General features: G+C 39.0%; 1 protein-coding gene across 1 annotated transcript in view; it reads left to right on the forward strand.

Annotated features, from left to right (window-relative positions):
* LOC147225070 (uncharacterized) overlaps positions 1-15,863 on the forward strand; it is a 53,413-nt gene that overhangs the window by 36,182 nt on the left and 1,368 nt on the right. The gene's annotated exons all lie outside the window — the stretch shown is intronic.

Raw genomic sequence — 15,863 nt, forward strand, 5'->3', positions numbered from 1 at the left:
AAATATGCTTAACTGTGTGCTTGTCATCTTGATGAATTGAGGGATTTAAGTTGAACAATCTCCTGTGCTTAGAACTGATGAGAGGAAAGGTAGTTTATGATTGCTCAGGGAGGAAAGATATTCTTCTACAGGCAACCACCTCAGAAATCCACAGAAAAGCAAAAGAATAATATTTTTTTACTTGAATGCCATGGCAAGTGACGTCATTTAGTTAGAAAGGTGTTTCTGAAAGTTAAGTTGGTGAGCATTCATTCCTTACTGATTGCCCGATGATGTATGCTCTGTTAGCTCAAAGCACGTGCAAATCTGCTTTTAAGGCTTTGTTTGTGATGTAGTAAAAGACGACATGAAGTTAGTTTGTGTAAGAGAGGAGGACAAAGAGGAGAGGATTAGATGGAGATAGATGATTCGCTGTGTCGACCCCAGGAGGGAGCAGTCAAACAGAAAACTAGAAGAACGATCAAAGTGTTACCTCAGGAAAGGTCAATGTGTACTTTTTATTTTCCTTTTATTTCTTTAAATATATTTTAAATACTATCCTAGTGGATTTGATCGTCATGACCATGAGAGACTCCAGATCCACAACTACGTAAGAACTGATGTATTCTTTGAGGTTTGAGTATTTGTTTCCGCATAACAATGTTATTGTTACAAATCGCTTCCAACAAAACATTATACGACTGTTAGTTTGCCAATAATACACAAGGGGGACAAAGCTGTCTATCTGCTCAAAACTGCTGACAAACACAAAAGCTCCTGTTAATTCTATTAAGTTTTTTATTCTTGCACAATCTTGCAGTCTACAGTGATGTGCCTCTCAAAATCCTGATGTATGACTGTCAGTGTCACCTGCCCTGTGTGAAACAGTCTCCGATCTGTCCTTTTGAATGTTTCCAACTGAATATTTTTAAACCTCAGCCTCACCTGTTGGAAAGCATTGACAGGTGTGTAACACTTACACAGTGTTATCGGTTTCTGCTCTCACTTCTGATCACAATGTCATCTGTAAAAATCATGGTCCATGGGGATTCCTTTCTAACCTCATCTGTCAGCCAGCCCATCACCACCACAAACAAAAATGGGCTTTTCAGAGCTTATCCCTGATGAAGTCCCACCTCCACCTTGAACTTCTCTGTCACCCCCACAGCACACCTCACCATCGTCTCATAGCTAGCATACATGTCCTGCACCAGTCTCACATACTTTTCTGCTACTCCAGACTTCCTCATACAATACCAGAGTTCACCCTTTGTTTTGCCTTTGCAACCTCTATGTTTACCTTATGCTGTGTCTTCCTGTACTCCTGTCTGTTCTCTTCAGTCCCCTCAGTGTCCCACTTCTTCTTTGCTAACCGCTTGCTCTGTATATACTCCTGCACTTCCACACCACCTGCATCACCAAGTCTCCTTATCTACTTTCTTTCCAGATGATACATCGAGTACTCTCTCACCTATCTCCCTGATAGCATTAGCTGTAGTTGTCCAGTCATCTGGAAGCTCTCCCTGACCACCCAGAGCCTTTCTCAACTCCTCCTTGAAAACCATACAACACTCCTCCCTTTTCCCATTCCCTCTCTGCGCTGTCATCTCTTTACTGGCGTGTGCAGCCATTTATTGAGGGCGACAGAAATATTTTAACACATTAAGATGTTACAAGATCGCCATAATCTTCAAATTTAAAATTACATTTTTAAAAATGAACAAACTAAACCAAAATACATTTTAATTGAGTACTCAATTATTTTCAGAAGCCACAGGGAGCCACTTCAGACAGATCAAAGAGCCGCAGCTTGCCGACCCCTGGCCTGCCTGCACCAACATGCCCACTGAAGTCTGCACCAATTACCACTCTCTCATCTCTGGGGATATTCTGCATCACTTCATCTAAGTCATTCCAGAATGTCTCCTTCTCCTCTAACTCACATCCCACCTGCGGGGCATAGCCCCTAACAACATTGGGCATCACACCTTCAATTTCCAGTTTCAGACTCAGTCTACCTGACATTCTTTTCACTTCTAGAGCATTCCTAACAAACTCCTCTTTCAAGATAACTCTTGCTCCATTTCTCTTCCTTTCAGTACCATGATAGTACAATTTAAAGCCTGCTCCTAAGCTTCTCCTAAGCCTTACTACCTTTCCACCTGGTCTCTTGAACACACAGTATATCCACCTTCCTTCCTTGCATCATGACCAACTCTACCTTTTCCTGTCATAGTCCTGATATTAAAAGTCTCTACTCTCAGTAGGGACTCCCAGGCTCTTGCCTTCCTCTTCTCTATCTGCTTCCAAACACGCCTTCCTTCTTTCCTTCATCGACCCACAGGAGCCCAATTTCCACTGTTACCCTGTAGGTCATCGGTACCAATGGTGTCTCGACCATTTCAGTATGAGACCATCAGGTTTGATTCACATGTTTGGTTTTGGCAAAAGTTTTACTCCAGATGCCCTTCCTGTCACAACCCTCTGCATTTATTTGGGCTTGGGACTGGCACAGGGAGATACTAACCTGTGCCCCCCTGAGGCTGCATTTCTGTCAGACTCTTACAGTATTTCTATACTAATAATAATAATGTTTGTTATCATAGTAAAAGGCTTGCGAAAGAAGGACGGATGTGTTTAAAGAATAGACCAAAGCATTTTATCTTAAAACAAATTCGATTTCATTTTAAGAAATCCAACTTCATCCTTAAATGCCATGTGTCTTTGCCTGCACCAATTTGGATAAAATGGCGTGTTGTCCTGCTCTCAGGCACAAGATGCTTGGAGTTCCTTGTACCAGGGAGAGCTTTTGGGGATATTGACAGTGAAACTGGATTGGAACAGCTATAAATATGAATGGTAGATGCACAATTCAAAAACTTTTCGAAGCAAGGAATTGTATCAAAGTGCCATCTATGGTTAATTATGTCACATGTTGCAGTAAAAAAATGCTTGACAGGTCATACTAACGTGCAAGCTGAACATTGCATTTGAATGTTTATGCATTGGCTGACAAGTTGCTCAGCGTGAATCTATTGATGTTGACACATGAAGCTCAGAGCAGCTGCCCCGTATTCCCAGCTGCCCAAGGTTCCAGTGGTTTGGAGCAGTGTTCACTCCTTCAGCTGTTAACAGTGGATCACCCATGATGTTCTAATCTGCGCTTTAGGTATTCCATTTCAATCGTATAAAAAATTCTGAAAATAATCATTGACAATATAATAATGTTTATTAAATGGATACAAAGGAGACACGATTAAATATTGATATTTCAAATGTTTAGAAACTTGCAATATTGCCCTTACATGACGCTCTATTAAAGTTTTTGAATTCAGGGCATTCCAATAGATAACAAATACATGCCTTTAGTTCTAAAAAAATAGTTCGAAATAAATAAAAATTGTTTCCGTATTAATGATCACCCAATTAATCGTCATTTAGCAGATTGGAATATTGCAAAGCAATCTGTGAATAAAATAGATATGTACATATTATAAGTTTGTAAATCAATTTCACACCCATTGCTTTCGTAAATATCCTGCTTCGTATATTTGCCTGTTCATTTCACTCAGGAATGTATAAAAGTCCCAAATATCACACTTTTGCCTTCCTAACAGGTTTATGATGTGTGAATGACTAAGAGAGAAAGAGATAATCCAGGCTGTTTTATTTTCCATAACATTTTACAGCTGGGAGGGTCGGGACACACCAGCTTGGAAAAAGACCTGTAGTTTCCTGTTTGGTTGGTTACACACCTCCGGTACAATATGTCACTCCCAACGATTATGGGAGGTGCACACATCTGCCCTGTAGTACTGCACTGTGTGACCCGGTGCAGGGTAACAGCACAACAAATTGAGGCTTTCATTTGATTATTAAAAATATACATATAATGGAAATCAATGTTTTGCTGCCTGTATTCTGTATCATTCTCAACTTCATTCCTCTTGAGAGGACAAATGAGAGGCTATAAAAAAACACTTTTTCCACAGCCCTCTGTCATTTTTTTTTTCATACTGTCAAAGATTGAAAAAAATAATCTATACAACAACAAATATACTCCATATACATTAATTAAAGATCCATGGTATTCAAATTATATATTAAAAATCATTGGGACACAAACTTATACCTATACATTAACTTTTTTTCTGACTGCAGCTAGTCTTCAGTATCTGCTTTGCTAAATTGCAGTGTGCTAAGTGTGCAAAATCCATTTTTTTTTAATTTGTTTTTTAGTCAATGTCAAGCAATTCCGACGACATCGATCTTTCTGCAGTAATTAATTACAGACAACAGCCTTGTAAGAGTGATATGTCCTCACCGCAGCAGCTGATTAGCCTTTGTTGAGTTATTAGAAGTAAGAGATGAGTTGTTGTATTAGCCTAAGGAAATCTGCTCCACCAGAGAACTCAGACCAAGTCTGTGTGGTTGATGAACGCTAGCTTCTCTCAGGCACTTGTAAATTGTCTGTGCAGAGATTCTGTTTGTTCAAACCACACACTACTTGAGCTCTAGCTGATCCTTGCAGCGCCCTCAATTTGGCAGGCTAATGGTTAGATCTTGAACTGTGTTTGCGCGGGCATGCAGTGCCAAGTCGCTGTAAGCAATTTCTAAACTGGATCATTGTTGAAAATTTATGCTCTAAGCTTCACTCATTCAGGATCAGGTGCTGTGTGCTTGTCAATACAGAGCACTGGTGACCTACTTTTTACAAGGGTGCAAGGCATCAGTGTAGAGGGCTTTTCAACTAAGTTGACTGAATACACTTGAAACTTAATAATAAACAATTTTAATATGCTTTGACCAATTGTGTCACTCAAGGACATATTATGAAGCCTGGCTCCAAGGACAGCGCCTTGTTTTGAAACATTATGTGATGTGATTGAACCGAGGGATGGCAGCTACTGTTGGTCACATAAATCATACTGGCCCAAACACTACTTTCTTCGTAGACTATATTAAGATTAATATATTAACTTTCGAACTCCCGACAAAGGGCAACACGGCATCCTGACTAAGATCACCAGTCTCCATTTACATTGTATTCCCAAAGATGTTGGAAGTCAGAATGATAAGGAAGGGAGTCTGACAGATCTGTGGGGTGAAATAAAAGAATGGCGGATACATCTGGCTGCCAGCCTCTCGTACGACCCCCTAGGAACGGGATTACTGGTGCTTTTTTCCATCAATTTCTGATCCTGTATGTATACAATCTTAAAGCTACAGCAGTTAACAGAATTGACATGCCAGCTGCAACAGTCCAGTCACCCTCTCCCTGCTGACTTCTGATATCCGTGTCAATGTGATGTATGATCTGGATTTCGGGGGATTTAGGTGGACTCTAATTGACAACCCCACCCCCACATCAAATTTGTATGGAGATCATGGCTTTTAATCAGCATTTTGATATTAAGTACAAGCGTAAGAGATGGATTATCTTTGGAGCCATGAAATGCACTCCAACAGTGATATAAAGAAATGAGTGGGGATTAATTTTTGTCACAAATAAGATGTTTGAGCTCATGGAATAACTCTTAATGTCAGGCTCTGAGCGACAGATATAAAGGGTATCACAAAATGCCATAGTGGTTTTGTGATACATGATAACTATACATGCATACCAACATTTTTTAGACAACAAGTTAAAGAAGTTTCCTGACAGCAATGTTAACACAGCCACTGATAACTAAGAAATAGACGTAATCCCAATTTATTATCAGCTTCTAAACAGTGACCATACTGCTGGATAAAGCAAAATGTAAGAATGTGATACTAAAATTCTAGCAAATCATAATAATCAATCCTCACAAGCTTCTGACACTAGGACAAGCAAACAAAATAGCTGCAAATGCTTTTTTGACAGTCATTTATATATATTTTTTAAAATAGCACAAATATGTTAATATTTGTATTTAACTAAATGTCCTATGGGGAGGAGGGTTGGATGTCGTGTGGCCTTTGTTTCAAGATTTTATGTAGCAAACACTTTCTACCTACATATTGTGCTCAGTGTATTGAGTGGTATTTGACTGTGGGAAAAAAGGAAAGGCCTCTGATGTGTGCAGGAAGATGAGCTCAGCTGTCCCATCTGCACCTCTGTGATGGACAGTATCGGCCTCCAGGAGGCCCTGACACACCCATCCTGAAATGACTTTTCCACTTTGTGTAGAGCTGTCATGCAGAAGTCCAGCTGTCTAATGTCAGTCTCTTCCTCACTGATTTAAAGCACACGAGGCAAAAGGATCGGCCACAGCAAAGATGTTGTGGAGAGGATGTCTAGGAGGAAAATAGAGTAGATGTATTAACATTAGAGCTGGCTCATATTTGTAATGTTCTGTTTTTTAGTCATTGCTTCTTTTCATTTAAAAATTAACATGCATGATTGTACTTGCCACATCCATGTCCTTTATGAGGATTTTTTTTTAAATATATATATTTTTTGGTGGTGCATGTGGTTGGCACTTCCTGCTCACAGCAAGTTTCCTAGTTTGATTCTAAATGGCTCCTTCCTGTGTGGAGTGTTTGCCTAATATTCCCTTGCCTAAATGAGTTCTCCAGGTCCTCCAAATTATTCCCACAGACCAATAGCATACTGTTGGTTAATCAAATAGTCCAGAATGTCCATGGGCGTGAATGAGCGAGGGAAATGGTTTTGTGCCTCTGTATTTGGTAATATTTGCCAGAGATCATCAGAAATGAGTCCATTGTGCAGGACAATTATTCAATTATTAAATACAATTATTTGCCTTTTTCATAATTTTAGTAATTTTACTTGATTATGTTTTTCCGCATTATGCAAAAATGCAATAAGTGAACTAATAACATTTAAGATAAAAAATACACTATTTACAAAGTCATAAAAACTCCAGAGCTAATTTACAGGAAATTAACCGAAAATTTGTAAGAAATCTCTTAGATAATTGAGCAGCATTGGGGGAAAAACATGATGTATATGTTTTTTTAATTTGTTATCACTTTTCCAAAGTATACATTCAAAAGCTCAGATCAGTGCTGGCAATTCAGAAACCCTTATGTGTCAGTGTCAAAAAAGTCATAATAGTATAATTGTATTTGTTTTCCTTCATATTCTCAAGCCCTATTATTAGCCACCATCTCTGGTAGTTAGAGCAATATGCCTCGTCCATATTGAATTTGCTGTAGAATAATGGCTCTAAGAAAAACTTCAATAGTTACACATCCCTACACACACACATATTTTAAGCCAGTTCATTTTAGTAGAATTTTGATAGACAGCTTTGTGTGAAGCTACAAATGTTTCAGGGCTCCAAGTGCCAACTGTGATTGACAAAATGCCTGACAGAAACTGGAGCAACCGGTTTGCTCTCTTCCATAAAAGTATGATGATACACCATGTTATCATATCTGTATTTGTTATTATACAAAAAGTCACCTGTAAATGACACTGACATACATTAATACACTTACATCTCGAGCACATATTTCAACATTAGAACCATTTTCTTTTTGTCTATCTGTTTTTCCTTGTTGTTATGATTTTTTGAAGGGGAGGGCTCTGTCCAGCATGCCATTTCTTTCAGACTATTTTAAGGAAAAAATGTCTTCAATGGTACACTGCAATAAAACATCTATAATTGAGCTTCATTAGCCTGTAATTGAGAATTCTGCTTTGGGGATTTCTATAAGAAGTGGTGGCTCTAAATCCAGACTTAATTATTTTACCTCTATGTGTATGTGTGCCCATTCATGTGTAGTAACAATGTAAGGTAGGAATGGTTGTGTGGTTCCTGTCTGTGTCTGAGGACACTGATAGAGATGAACACGATGTGCAGGTTATAAAGGATGGAATCACTGAACTAATTAGAGCTGTTTTTGTTTTTTACTTGTTTTTTTTTTTTTTTTTTTTTTGGAGGGGTGGTCGTGTAAGAGCAGGCAGAACATATGTGACCCCTGCAGTATGCCAGAAGCGCTGTGCAAGCACGCATGCGTGTGTGTGTGTGTGTGTGTGTGTGTGTGTGTGTGTGCGCATGTGTTTGGTGCGCGCATCTCCAGCATGCTGAGTATTACAGATTAATTCTTACAAATTTGATCCATTTCAAAAATACAATTTAGATTTGATTACTTCTAAATGACAGTTTCCTGTGGTCATAGCAAGGTAGGATTAGATTAAAAAAATATTTAATAATTAGTAGTTTGTGGTCCCCATCTGGGTGTGTGTAGTAAAGTTTAGTATCACCTTTAAAAATATGAAAGAAATATGTACAGCACAGAATTATAGTTAGGGGATATCCAATATATTGCCAGGCCTAACAATGACACTGGCTCTAATAACAGAGGACAAAGACGTTTGCCCGTTGTGTAACCATTTGCATTGTGTGCATTAGAGATGCCAAGGACAAAAAAGTGAGAGATTTAGGTGTGTGCATACTGCATGAACTCGTGTGTGTGTGTGTGTGTGTGTGTGTGTGTGTGTGTGTGTGTGTGTGTGTGTGTGTGTGTGTCTCGACTGAAGCTTGTCACCTGATCCATAGTTGTTGGCTGTACGATCAGCACTGTGGGAGCCACTCCACAGGCTGTTACCCACCTTTAATTTGCTGTCCCAGGGGACGCCAGTGTGCATGTACAAGCCTGCACATGTGCGCAAATGTATCCACGAGCATAATATGATACATGTGTTTTCGCATGCTGGTTCCTCGTGTGTGTGCCAATGTGCCCTGCAAGCGGCAAAATGAATCTGGCCGCACTAGGACGCATGAAAGTTTTGCAGGCAATCAGGCAAACAGAAGCGGATGCATGGATGTGGCAGATACACACCACGTCTGTTTCTGAGATGCAGGTGTAGCGGTGTTATGTAACAGTTTGGTGAGGGCACTGGACGGATGAGTGATCACACACAGACAGTTCATTGGATTTAAAGGGAACAAAGGGGCAATAGATGCTTTCCTGCAGTGTTAAGACCAGTGAAGTGAGAACTTCATTCACCTGATAACTACATACAAATGACTTCCGAGAGACGGAACAGGGCTCTATAAATATATATCATTTTACTGTCCTCATTGGGGGAATGGTGAAAGATTTTTCTGTGATTTTTACTTTGAAATCAATAAAGACATCAGCTTTTAAATGGACCAGAAAATTTGTTATCTAAAAAATGTGAACGAGAAGAAATCACAAGAAGGGGGGGGAGGGGGGGGGATTTCATAACGACATGCTCACAAAAATACCTAAACAAAAAACCAACATGGCTGAGAGACATATCGCCATAGGAAGAAAAAGAAAAAAATCATTTGAGATCATTACTATGCTTTGATATATTTAAAAATCAAATCAGTGATGGATGGGAATTAAACTGCTCCCCATCGTACTGGGGGCACAGTTACCTAATTTATACATATTTCATCGTTTTTCATGCCTAATATACTGTGATAAGTATTTAAGATAAATGTGAAACATATTGTAATATTAATGTCTTTCATAAGAACCAGGCAGGGCATCTTAAAGTTGCCACATAATTGTTTGCAACCATCAATGCATTTATCTAAAGAAAAAAGGCCAATTTTCTGACACAGGGACTAAAAGTAGCCCTGTGGATTAATTGGAATTACTTCCTCTGGCATGAACTACAGTTATCTCAAGCTCACCCTTGCTTTCATTCAGCCCCAACTTAAAAGGAAAATTTCAGTTACCTCAAAATAAATACTTAAATCTGGTCAGTCAGGTGTAATATCAAATTTTAGGGCAGTTGTCTCCATGATACCAAGACATGTATGACATGGACAAGTTCAGTTGTGATGCTTAACTGTTTCCCCATATGCAAATTAAATGCAGATGAAGTCCTGTTTGCTTCAACTGAAGATATCATCCTGAAATGTTAATGTCTGCAGGTGTTTAACGTGTACAATTCTATGAGGATTCAAGAGATTCTGAAGGTGTCAATGGATACACTGTGCACACGGTTCATTGCTCATTTGAATGATTGTTGAATGTTGAAATGTGAAGGTGGTGGAACTAGATAAATACTATTTTCCACTCCTACTCCTTTTCAGGCATGAAATACCTGTTTCTGCCAGCCAACTGTACTGGCTTCTCTCTGTGGTTCGTAGTTCGTTGAAACTTGATATCTTATTTATTGACTTTTACTTATTTGAAATAGTTCACTTAGGGGCAATGCTGTATTCACAGTGAAAAAGCAAAACAATGCAGCTTTACCAGTTAATTGATGACTTGTCAACTTGTAGTTGAATTTTTGTTTTAATAATTGATGATTCACTTTTATGTTCAGAGAATCAAGAGGAAATTGCTTAGTTCCAGATATTTGGAAAAGCAAATCAACAGCCTGGATTTCAATGTTTCAGGTCATGGTCAATCACTAAATCTTATCATGGCAACTGAACTTTGTTTCTCTCCTCAAAGATGTTTTGCCTCAGTTTTGAACTGAAGAACCCTCTCTTCATTAACGTACAGTCCCATTTACTGAGTTGTAGTTCAGCTACACATGAGTATTTGGCAGCTATTCAGCTGTTACTAAGACTTTGGAAAAAAAGAAAATAGAATGAAGTGTTAAGCACTTCCTTTGGCAAACTGCACGACCATATCTCCTACCATTTATGACATCACATCAGAGTTCAAAGAAATAAGTGACTGTTCTCTATTGTGTGTATGTAAATGTATGTGTGTGCATGCACGTTTCTTGACACGGCAATCCACGTGAACATTCTCCAGATCAGACATGAGTGAAAAGAAGGCCTCTCATGGCCTACAGATTTTTACCAAAAAAAAGATGACCAGCAGTTTTGCAAACACACACTCACTATGTCTTAAGAGTCTTTCATAGAATGAAACTAATCTCACCTTGTTTGAGAGGGAAGGATAAAAGCAACGGGCAGTTACTTTTTTGTAACTAGTACCTGAATTATTATTTCCAGTCATTGATATGCCCATAGAGATGCCTTAATACCCTTATTATGAACTTGTCATATAATTACAGTAAAACATGGACATGTATAAACACTGTTCCAAGGCTTAAGTTGTGCTTTTAGGGGTGGTCAGCCTCCAGGCAGAGCTACAGTAGAATGGAAGGGTAGCTCTTTGCCCTCGCCTTGCTGTTTACCTTGGAAGGTGAACAAAAGCTATCAGGTATAAATGTTGAAGTGAACAAAGCCTGAATGGACCACACCTCTCTGTTTGAGAGAGTTGTTCTCCCCACCCCTGAAGTAAGGGGAAGGCATAAATTGAATAGAATGAAAATAAATTACTGTCCGTGATACACTGCTTTTTTTCTCCCAACAAATGCAATTGTCCTTCTTTATAGAAAACGCTTAGAAGCAAAGGTGTTTCTGTTTCACCGGAGAAACTTGCCCTGTATTGTGTCATTCCAAACCAAACAGGTTTGGTTTTTCAGTTAGTCACTGCAATGAAAGGAAAAGGTCAAAGTTAATATCTATGGGGGAGACAACCAGGATAGAAGTATAAAGGTGAAAAACACTAAGGTAGAGTGGACAATACAGGTTTAAAGTCCTGTAGTTAGCAGAGTGAGAGGGTGGTCTAAAGACCGAGATTAGCTCTCGACCTTGAGATAATCTAGTATCCTTATTGGAATACTACAAACTCAATATTCCCTTCAATGGTTATTCATTATACGTTATACATTATACATATACATTATATTTTTGTCACATGTTACAATTAGACATATACCAATGTATTAGTCAGTGAATTTATGCTTCACACCAGTCTATGTAAATCCCCTGAACAGGTTGCAGTGCAATTTTTTTTTTTTTTACATCAGGATTTGGTTGACTGTAAGTCAACAAGCAGAATGAGGATGTCTAGCCGTTTAGATAATTGATATTAATGACAGCTGACATTGATATCTGGTCCAGCTGGTTATTAGAGATTATTCAACAGCACCGTAGGTTAAAATGAGGTCTATAATGTAAATATTTTCAATACAGATCAAATATCAGTGTGATTTTATCTACCTTTTAATGCTGTTTTGAAATTTGAAACACCAAAAAAAGGAATGTTGAAAACAATTATTTAAGGGTTAGAGAGATAAGTTAGTTGGTGAATCAGGGAGCCTGAAATAGACTGAAAAATGTACAGATTTGAAAAACAGCTCTTAACAGCTGCTCGGAGATATAAAGAAGTGGATGAACACTTGCACTAAGTAAAATTACTGTTTGCCAATTTCTCAAAAAATCCTATTTAAGTTTGTGACTTGCTTAAATGGCGGTCCGATTTATGAAACACTGTTTGCACACTCAGCCGGGGTGGATATCATGAACCCTCAATTTTTATTCCACCACCAGCCTGACTTTGTCATTGGTGGTTTTGTGTGAAATTCTCCCCCACAACTATTTAAGGATGCTTCCCCCACAGGATGAAGGATTCTGGTGATGACAGGGGGAGATGGCCCGTATGTATGCAACTATTGTTCATCTTAATAGTTTACATTTTCAGCCCCATCTCACACAGGATGTTTGCGTTCAGCCCTTATCTGTGTGATTTACTTCTCAGTCACTTGTTGGAAAACATGTCTGACAGCCACAGAGACAAAGATGTCTTCTATTAATCTGATATGTTATTATCATCTATGCTCAACTCAGTGTCACTTGACCTTCACAAAAGTGAGTCAGATTTCTGTACCCAAAAAACATACATTGATGTTCTTCACGATTTTCTATATTTCGTTAGATATCTAGTTAAGTGATTATTCAAGAAACATCTTGACCAATTCATTGGTAATGAAAACCCCATTAGTTACACCCTTAAAAGAACTGTTGGTCTATTAAGAAAAAGAATGTCTAGACAAAGGTCTTCAAAGAAAAAAATGTATACACCAGAATACAAGGAATGGTGTTCAAATCTGCAGTCCTGTCATGCTGTAATTTAAATGTTAAGAAAATCTAAAATCTCAGGGAGTCCATAAGTAAAAGTTACAGCCTAAACAAAACAAGTAATCAAAACACATGATCAATATGGAAAACAATTGTGGATTTGCATCCCCTTGATACTGCAAGACTTATAGCCAGACCAAGGCTGCAGCTAAACATTTTTCCACCAAGGTCTGGGTTTCAGTGATGTATCCCTCTGTGCTGACGTTTAGTGAACGCGGAAAGAGCTGAGTCGAGCCCAGCCTGTGACTCTTTTCTAACAAACTGGCTTTTACTTCAGCAGCATTTCACCACTGTGTCTCTCTAGTTTCCTCCTCCTCCTTACAGTGTAATTGAATTTAAATTATGCATGAAGTATGTCTGCCTGAGCACAGCAGTTATAATCAGTCAGTCTTATAAACCTGCGTCTGCTTGTTTAATACTGTCACCCCTCTGTGTCTCTTCTTTGTCCCATTTCAAGTAGAAATATTCTATTAGGCCATTGTTTTTACTTTTATGGACATAGTTTGTTTCTGTGAGGGTCTTATTGAACCTCAGAGAAACACAAGCAACCTGAGCTCTGTTCACCCGACTGCTGTTACCAGACTGACACAACCCCTTTTTCTGTACTCAGCAATGGAATTCTGTGTTTGTGAGTGACAGGGGTATTTTCACCTGCTACTTAGTTGCTTCATTATTGACCTTGGTGTCAGACAAAGCAAGGTCCAAACATGACACCCAGTCTAAATGTTTTAGCAGTTCAACTGGAGCCCCGTATGGAGAGTATATTAATTGCCACAAATTCAGAGTTTGTTGTGTCACACAAGTGTGTCACGCCTCAACATGTCACACGCTCAGCGTGTGTGTGTGTGTGTGTGTGTGTGTGTGTGTGTGTGTGTGTGTGTGTGTGTGTGTGTGTGTGTGTGTGTGTGTGTGTGTGTGTGTGTGTGTGTGTGTGTGTGTGTGTGTGTGTGTGTGTGTGTGTGTGTGAGCTGAGCAAATCTAACAGTCTCTGATAGACAGAAGCGATATGATCTTTATATGTTGTTTGTTTCTTGTTTTTTTGTACTGAGTTGTATCTGATAGATGTGTTTTAGATATGCACGATAGCTATGACCTTGATAGGATCGCAGACTGAACTATGTCCTCAGTTCAGGATTATCATCATTTGTTTCAGCAAGATGACCCACAAATCAGTGGAAAATGATTTCTACATATACCTTTTAACTGCTGACCAATTTTCCAATGGGGAAAATATAAAAATGCAAATCTAATGTCGTGAAAATAGAATAACGGCTAAATTATTCATACGTTTGCCTATTGGTCTGTCATGGTTCTACAAAAACAACATCTGAAAGGGACAGGGTAATAGTTTCAGTGTTATTAACCATAAAACAAAAAACACAAAAAACATCCTCAAGACTTAAAAACTATTTTCCCACAAAGTGGAAGGTTAGATTTTCCCAAGCATGTAATCTCCGAGATTCTGCAATCAAGGCTAACCTGGCTTTGACTCACTGCAGGTAAATATTATGTGTGGCGAGTAATGGGGGTGCAATTTCCCGAGACAAATCTACTAGATGGGTACTCAGCTGCATTCATACATGAGATCCAATAATCCAGTTTTACCTGGGCATGTTTATAATGCCCAACTCCTCTCTTGCGTCTCATTTTTGATAATGGTGTAATAAAATATGAATGGTAAAAAGGAAAGGAATTGTTGGCACCATTATCTGGGCTATGTTGTTTCGGTTATTGCCCTCAGATTGTATAGCAATGCCCCATGATACTTGCTGTAGTCCCACTAAAGCCCTGTTGCATTAATATCGGTTATTGGTTTTCAGCCAATACTGTATTGACAGAATGCCTGGGTATGGACAACACATTACAGGCAATTCAAGTTAGGATAAATAAAAACATGATTCATGGTTATTGAGATTAGGTACATACTTCACGAGATGAAGCTCAGACCCTTTATTATATGTTTCCCCCATCTGATGAAGGCAAGAGGAAAAAAAAAGCTGACCAGCTTCAGCTATGCTAGAAACTTCTCACTGTCCCTAGTTGCTCAAATTTGATCATTTTAAACCTACATATTAAACTCATAATGGTCAATTTCTTGCCATATTTGTTTTGGATGTGAACGCTATCATGGATAATGTAATCCTTACTGGTCGTGCTTTGAGAAAAGAATATACTTTTACAGCAATAGCAGTCGGGGCCTGGCCCAGCACGTCATTTACATTGATGTTGAACTTGATAATAGAAATTCATTTCAGAAAAGCAGCAAACACCTGCTTGGCAGTTCATCTCCAGGGGTGCCAAAGTGCACTGACGTCCTAATTTAGTTTCAGTTTTGATCACAAAATGCAAACCCTCTCTTGTCCCTTTTAGCTCGCCAGTCTTTTGACCCTTGTTGTATTTGTCCCTCATTCCTTGGGCTTCGACTCAATCTCTCATTTAGGTGTTTTTTTCTCTCAAAAAGTGCTGCATTTGTACCGCAAACATTACCTGTCATTAAACTCATTGGGGGAGGGGGCGCGTGTGAATAGAAAGAAAAAGAACAGTACCCCGACACCTTTTCTTCCCCGGCATTTCCAAAGATGCTTGCATAGGGGTGACATGAGTGCTTCTCCATTGCAGGAAATAGCACCTGCATCCTGCCAGTTTAGTACCGAGTGTAAGCTTATAAACGGGCCCTTTGTCATTCACATTTTTGAATGAATGATGGTGCTGCGTGTTTCTACATAGCTGTCAGATGATGGCTAACAAAGATGTCAGATGCCATTTGCTTTTGTTCACTAGCACCTTTGTGAAAATCGAGGCGTTTGATTATGTTTCTCCTGTCAGCCACGTTACGTTTCTGCAGTTTCACTTGCATTTAGTTTTCTCAAAGTCGTTATTTTGAAAACGAGAGTGATTACTAGAGTTCATCGAGTAGCTGTTGGCTGAATTTGCTGTGGCCCACCTCACGTGGGCCTGTGCTTCTTAACAGCATTTAAATGGTAAGAAAGGCAGGCTTGGCCT

Source organism: Fistularia commersonii, chromosome 17 (assembly GCF_037954325.1).
Source record: "Fistularia commersonii isolate RoL2024-O1a breed Wild chromosome 17, RoL_Fcom_v1.0, whole genome shotgun sequence".
Taxonomy (NCBI): Eukaryota; Metazoa; Chordata; class Actinopteri; order Syngnathiformes; family Fistulariidae; genus Fistularia; species Fistularia commersonii.